General features: G+C 43.3%; 1 protein-coding gene across 1 annotated transcript in view; it reads left to right on the forward strand.

The window, feature by feature from the left end:
- Window positions 1-6144, forward strand: part of GNE (glucosamine (UDP-N-acetyl)-2-epimerase/N-acetylmannosamine kinase) — a 51205-nt gene that overhangs the window by 8947 nt on the left and 36114 nt on the right. The window lies entirely within an intron of this gene.

The following is a 6144-nucleotide window of genomic DNA, read 5'->3' on the forward strand; positions in this document are numbered from 1 at the left end:
CACCCCTTTGCCCCCTCACGCCGGCCCCCCGGCCCGGGCTCCCCCCCTCTCCCGCGGGCCTACCCGCCCGGGCCCCTCTGTAGTCCCGTTATAGGCCCCACCTGGCGGCGGGTGGCGCAGGCAGCATCAGGGAAGTGGTGTGTGTGGTTGGGGATGGGGGCGGTGGGAGGGAGGCCTGCGCGACGCTCCCGGAGCAGTGCTATCCGGGAAGAAAACGGGCGGTCCTGCACGGTAATGCCCGTTCAGGGCAGCGGAGGGCGGAGAACTACCTGCTAGGCAGGTTGCCCTGGGGATAAAGGTTGCAGTGAGAGATGACTGGGAAGGTCTGCGCCCGACCCGGACCGCGTTCTGAGTCTGCGCTTCCTCGGAAGTTTGATAAGCGTTTGTTATCCACACGCGTGCGCGCACAGACGCACACCCCGTCCTGAGCAGAGCACACTGTACACCTGCTGCGGCACGGAAAGTATTCTGTGCTCCTCTGGTGGAGAGAGGTGGGGTGGGCACAGCTTAGCTTTATAGGCAGCTGATTAACCGGACTGTCGAAGCCAAACAGAATTATCGCTCAGGAATAGGGTCCTGAATTTCAGAACACTTTCAGATAGCCCCGTCCTTCTTATTTCTGTGAGTCTCATCCTCTCTGCACTGAGGAAAGCGTAGTCCCCTCTTATCCATGGGGGACAGGTTGCAAGATCCCCAGTGGATGCCTGAAACCAGCAGATAGCACGGAACCCTGTTTTTCCCGTGTGTACACATCTATAATGACGTTTAATGCCTTTACCATTTTTTAAAAAAATATTTTTATTGATTTCAGAGAGGAAGAGAGAGGGATGGAGAGATGGAAACATCAACGATGAGAATCATTGATCAGCTGCCTCCTGCACGCCCCCTACTGGGTCTCAAGCCCGCAACCCAGGCATGTGCCCTTGGCCATAATCGAACCTGGGACCCTTCAGTCCGCAGGCCGATGCTCTATCCACTGAGCCAAACTGGCTAGGGCTGCCTTTACCATGTGACTAAGCACTTATGCACTGTGTGCCTTTAACTTTTGCAGTTTGAAGTGCGACAGCAAAACTAGCACGCACTCCCCTCCTCCCCTTCACCCATAGAAGATTCATTCTTACTGTAGATTTTAGCAACCTCAGTATATATCTTCTTATTGAGTTGAGAACTTTCACGTTTTCGTAGAGGAAGTGCCTGACTACTGCTCTTTGGCATATTTGAACTGCCGGCATCACTGCTCTTACTCTTTGGGACCAGTATTAAGTAAAATGAAGTTTTTTTGAACAGGAGCAGTGTGATACTGTGACAGTTAGATAACCTAGGCTGCTACTAAGTGACTAAGGTCGGGGAGCATATATATCTTGGATTCAACACTGAACAAAGGGATGAGTCACGCTGGGACGGAGTGGGGTGAGGTGAGTTCTCAGTTCCCTACTGAGAACATCGTGAAATTTAAAATTTTAGAAAGAATTATTTCTTTTTTTTAATATATATTTTATTGATTTTTTTTACAGAGAGGAAGGGAGAGAGAGATAGAGAGTTAGAAACATCGATGAGAGAGAAACATCGATCAGCTGCCTCCTGCACATCTCCTCCTGGGGATGTGTCCGCAACCAAGGTACATGCCCTTGACCGGAATCGAACCTGGGACCTTTCAGTCCGCAGGCCGATGCTCTATCCACTGAGCCAAACCGGTTTCGGCAGTACAGATTATTTCTAGAATTTTCCATTTAATAGTCTCAGACCGCGGGTAACTGAAACTGCAAAAAGTGGAAGGGGGGGGGAGGGGGCGCCTACAGTGTCGTGTTCTCTTGGCCGAAAGTTCTCACTCATAGATGTTTATGAAATGAACAGACACAAGGCAAACGCTGGATGTGGGCAATGTCCTGAATGCTGGGTTTGATTGATTGATTTGAATGAGAGAGGGACATCGATTTGCCGTTCCACTTATTTATACATTCGTCGGTTGATTCTTTTTTTAATATATTTTATTGATTTTTTACAGAGAGGAAGGAAGAGGGATAGAGAGTTAGAAACATCGATGAGAGAGAAACATCGATCAGCTGCCTCCTGCCCACTCCCCACTGGGTATGTGCCCGCAACCAAGGTACATGCCCCTGACCGGAATCGAACCTGGGACCCTTCAGTCCGCAGGCTGACGCTCTATCCACTGAGCCAAACCGGTTAGGGTGGTTGCTTCTTATATGTGCCCTCACTGGGGATCAAACTTGCAACCTTGCCATATCAGGATGATGCTCTAACCAACTGAACTACCCGGCCAGGGCCTATTATTTTCCTTTTAATATTTAACTTCTTTCCTTAAAAAAGTTTTGGCCTAAGTAACTTTTTTTTTTTCAGGAAGTTATCTTTAACGTCTCTGCTAAATAAATAACATTTACACACAAGTCAAAAACATTATGGGCTTTTGTTTGAATCCAAAGTATAAGAATCCAAGGTAGTGGGCACACGGTGCAATATACAGGTTTTGTAACATAGAAACACACACCTGAAATCTGTATGTTCATGTTGACCAATATCACCTCAATAAATTTAAAAAACACACAAAAGAATCCAAGGTAAATGTGGAGGTGCATTAAGTATTTCAAAATCTAGAATCAAGCATCTGCATATAAGAAATCACCTTGATTTTAAATTTTTCAAGCTTATTTATTCCTGAATTTTAAATTCTGCATTGGACAAAACACATGAATGTATTTGTGCAAATTAACTTTAAAAATATAGTATGGCTTAAAAGTCATCAATTATTCCTACAGCAACATACTATATAAGCACACCTGAACATTGCTCTTCTTTAGCCATCATTCTTAAGTGAACACACTGTATACATTTACAGGCAATAGAAACCTAATTACTTTGCCCCAAATAGTAATAAAGGATTAAAATGCTATTGAAACAAGTTAATTTCTAGGGGTTTGGGTAAAGACAGTAAACATTAATGTAATTCAAGAAACAAGATTTGCAAGTCTTATCTATTCCCTTTATATGCTAGACATTTCTTGTAGAAACCTTATCGGATTGACCTAAGTAACTTTGTATTTTTCATAGTTTATTTTTATAGCTAGTTTACTCTCAGTTTGGGTAGAATAAACTGAGTTACCTGGTAAATGCTAAGCATTTTAGTGTTGTCAGATATTTACTGTTCTTTTAAAATAAATACAAATCGACCAACCATGAATGATTTGCTTTGCCTCACCCAGCAAAGTAAATATCACCAAAAATTTATTCAGCTTAAATGTAATGAGTGGAAAAAGGATTATGTACAAGAACATCTAAGACAACCAGTTTTAGAAAAATATGTTTGTCTCTTTAATTATGAGGTAATGCTTAGATCTTATTAATATGGCAGCATTGTTTTCTTAAAATGTTGATGAGATGCCATAGGGATGAGGAGATGCCAGTGATTTTCAACGGGTGTGTTGCAAGAATCTTTGAAACTTGAAATATCTGAGTAAATAAAAATTACACCAATTTTTTGTCAAATTGGCAAAAAATATATTTTTTTGTTGTGTGGCAGAATTTCAGTAGTTTATGTGTGCCATGAGTTGAAAATTGCTGGCCCATGGTAAAATTGGTTTTGTTTCACTTAGTCACAGAAACTATTGATAATATTAAGTGAGGACTTACTGTACAATTCTTGACAGAATGCTCATTATCTTATAAATGCTTTCTATTAGGTGGAATTAGCTTTTACTGAGATTGTAAATTCACAATGGCCCAGTGATAGGCAATTTGTGTGATCACGGAAGTTCTAGCCTGAGATGAGCTACCAACAACAGAGGGCTACTGATAGGATTTCCACTGAATTTCAGAGTTTACCGTGATCTGAAGGGAGCTCGTTTAAAAAAAAATTTTTTTTTATTGGCTTCAGAGAGGAAGGGAGAGGGAGATAGAAACATTAATGATGAGAGAAAATCATTGATCAGCTGCCTCCTGCACACCCCTCACTGGGGATTGAGGCCACAACCTGGGCATGTGCCCTGACCAGGAATTGAACCGTGATCTCTTGGTTCATAGGTCGACACTCAACCACTGAGCTACTCCAGCCAGGCATCTAAAAGGTAGCTCTCTTTTTAATGGCATCTTTACTCAAGCTTTTCTGGATTCCTAAGTGCAAATTCTAAACATTGGTACACTTCCTGAAAGATAAACATTGAGATCAATCTATGAAGTGAAATTTTATCCCTTGTCCCTGATTTTTACTTTTTGAATGAAGGGTATAGAGTGGTAGGGAGACAGGAAGGCAGAGGAGAATAATAGTGTGTATCTGTATGGTAGGGCCCAGTGCTCAGAGGCAGGCAGCAACTAGAAGGGCTGGGTGAGGAGGAATGAGGTATATGTGAAAGCTTTCCAGAGGAAGTAACACTTAAACTGTTTTGAGGTATGAGGAAGAGTTCAGTCAAGAGGGAAAGGAAGTTTTAGGGAGAGGTACTTGCATCTAGAAAAGCACAGATACGGAGACCCACTGGTTGAAACTCAGGCTCTTCGGCCCAGAGTAAGGGCATTTGAAATGGATGGAAGGATGGGCTAGGTCCAAATTAGAAATTTGGGCTTTGTCCATAGGTGATGTATCCTGGTTAGCATGATAATCAGATTTATGAACTTTAGAAAGACCATTCGGAAAGTTTGCGGGAGGCAGGGCAAAGCTAGAGACAGGCAAACTACTTTGATAGCTTTTACCATAGCTCAGACCTAAAATGAGGGATTGGGATGGAGAGGAGAGATTTGAAAGATATTCAGGAGATGTAATTGATTGGGCCTTAGGAGGCACACTGACGAACAGAGGAGACAAGAATGTCAAAGCATTTGGATGAATGGAAGGCTCATAACTAAGTTAGAGAACAAGGAAAGAGAAACAGGTTTAGAAAAGAAAATGAGTTTGGTTTGCTAACTTTAAGGTGCCTGTGGGACAGGAAATTCTGGTGGCATTTGGAGTTGTGAAGTTTGTAATCACTGGCTACAGGTGCTAATGAGGCCTTAAAGGTAGTGTTTTTTTGTTGTTGTGTTTTAATCTTTGTCTTATTCATCTTTCTATTCATCAGCACTGATCATAGTGCTTTATATATATATATAGGGTGTATGGTGTGAAGTTGAATAGATATCATCCTATATAATAAAACCCTAATATGCAAATCGACTGGGAAATGACCAGTCACTGTAACGCACACTAACCACCAGGGGGCAGACGCTCAATGCAGGAGCTGCCCCCTGGTGGTCAGTGCGCTCCCACAAGGTGAGCGCCTCTCAGCCAGAAGCTGGGCTCATGGCTGGCGAGTGCAGCTGCGGTGGCAGGAGCCTCTCCCGCCTCTGTGGCAGCGCTAAGGACCTCTCAGTGGATGTGGCAGTGCTAAGGATCCTGTGGGGAGTGCACCTAAGCTGGCAGTCAGACATCCCCCTAGGGGTCCCGGACTGCGAGAGGGCGCAGACCGGGCTGAGGGACCCTCCCTCAGTGCACGAATGTCGTGCTCCCAGTCTCTAGTCCCATATAGGATGTGATACTGAATCTTGAGGAAGTAATTTCCCCTCTCAAAACCCGTATTTTCCTTTTTGTTAGTGAAAGAGTTGAACTAGATAAGTAATTCTCAAAGTTTGCTATAGTCTGGTATGTTGGGATCAATTGTGAGGTATGGCAAGTGATTTTTAACTACCGTATTTGCCGGCGTATAAGACGACTGGGCGTATAAGACGACCCCCTAACATTTCCACTCAAAATACAGAGTTTGTTATATACTCGCCGTATAAGACTACCCCCTCTTCCGCACACCTTCCACACACCAAATAAAAGGTAAAACAATATCAGATTTGATTTTAACATTTTAATTTATATTCAAATGCTTATGACATGCAGGAAAACTGTCACAAGGCTGTATGTAATCAAACATATACATAAAACAGTGCAAGTTTATTACCGGTAAACATACCGGTAATTCACTAAAGAAAACACACTCTATAGACTGGTACCGTAGATGCTTCTCAGGAACACAGGCAAGCAGCCCACAACCTAGAGGGACTGTCAATGATAGAAGAAAGATAACAAATAGAGGGAGAGAGCAAGTGCCGGGCAAGTCCCTAGCAAGTTTGCTGGCGTGACAGTTTCACCTTAAAAGCCTTCAAACTCCTCTTCAT

Source organism: Myotis davidii, unplaced genomic scaffold (assembly GCF_000327345.1).
Source record: "Myotis davidii unplaced genomic scaffold, ASM32734v1 scaffold534, whole genome shotgun sequence".
Lineage (NCBI taxonomy): Eukaryota > Metazoa > Chordata > Mammalia > Chiroptera > Vespertilionidae > Myotis > Myotis davidii.